Consider the following 1,498-nt stretch of genomic DNA (forward strand, 5'->3'; position numbering starts at 1 on the left):
CATATGAAGGCATGCTCAGCTATTTCTCTAATCATCCCCTCATTTTGCTAAGATACCCCACATGCAGTCTGCACAACAATTGTTGTTTGGGAGAGCCAAGCAGTTTCCATAGCACTTGGTATTTGGTTTTTATTTTGAATGTTGTGTTTAAGCTCTTGACCCAACGACCACCAAGATACAGATAATGTTTAGAGGATATTTGGGAAAGCGAGCTTTATGGGCATTGAAAGGGCTTGTGAGGTTGCAGGTGTTGGTAATAGGATATGATGTGAAAAATAAAACGAAATCTACATTGCGTTGTATGCAGGCACTTGCCAAGAAAATCATCATTCTGCCTAATTCCAAACTTATGAAAAATGATATAAGGAGGCCCTTGAAATAATATATATGTCTCATTCAAGAATTTGTATGAATAGTGGTATGAAAGTGCGAGGAATGTAGAGTAATTCATGCAAAGACTCAAATTAATAATGATACTACAGTAAAACGAGAAAGAGCCTTGGCCTATGCATTTTCTCACTAGTTGTGGAGTCTTGGGACAAAGCTAGGAGCATTGATATTCTTAGAAGGTGATTATGACAAAGACCATCGGGGTTGGAGTTGGTTATAGCGCTAGATGGCTGTAAGGCCTTGGGAAAGAAAAACCATAGAAAAAGATAGCAAAAGTGCAAATGAATGGTTATGAAAATAGTAGAAGTCGATATGGGAAGTTCAAATTAAACTTAAAACAACAAATCACATCACCACTCACAACCCCAATGAAATAGCTTCTTATCTTCCCATGGTTGAAAATCCCATCATTATCAGTCTCCTGTAACCCCATCACCAACTTCAATATCTGCAACACATGTTCGTTCAACAAGTCTTAGATCATGTGGTAGAATAAAATCAAATTACAATGAAGAAATTCACACTCCCACCAACATATCTAGTGGGCCAAGACTTGGTCCAAGGCATACCATTGTTCTAGATTATTCATTTATACATGGAAATTACAGTTATGCATATTCACCTGTTTCTCCTAACTACATGACTGCCACTGAATCTGCAAGAGCCAAAACTTGTTCACAGAGTGCACCAAGGTAGCGACCTGGAACTCCTGAAAAGGAATGCTTAAGTTCAATAAAGAAAAGCGTAACCACTCCATCTTGCATTTCCCCGATTTTATAATCTCTCTAGGGTAAACATGAGTTGAGTGTTACTAGGACATGACCCAACCTCCAATTTCCATTTATGGAAGTGAGGTCTACTAACCAAAAACATGCTACCATCCCTCAAGGACACCAAATCAGCCAAGTGCTTGACAACAATGCCTGGTGATCAATCCCTAAGTTGGAAATTTCTCTTTTCAAGCTTTACACCCCAAATGCAGGCTCGAGACATTGTGCATGCAGTTGGAAGGATTCAACTACATGCATAAGCCTTCCTCCATACAGTTGTAACCAAATTTGTCTAATTCATAAGGCATGGTTGCAAGATCAGTGACACTTTTTCAGGG

The 1,498-nt window shown here is 39.1% G+C and overlaps 1 pseudogene; it reads left to right on the forward strand.

Moving 5' to 3' along the window:
• Nucleotides 1-675: 675 nt before the first annotated feature.
• Nucleotides 676-1,170, forward strand: LOC149141319 (protein IQ-DOMAIN 17-like; annotated as a pseudogene).
• Nucleotides 1,171-1,498: the final 328 nt, after the last annotated feature.

The sequence above is a fragment of the Pinus tabuliformis genome, chromosome X (assembly GCF_031772625.1).
Source record: "Pinus tabuliformis cultivar Carrire ecotype Pingquan chromosome X, CPIR1, whole genome shotgun sequence".
Classification (NCBI taxonomy): domain Eukaryota; kingdom Viridiplantae; phylum Streptophyta; class Pinopsida; order Pinales; family Pinaceae; genus Pinus; species Pinus tabuliformis.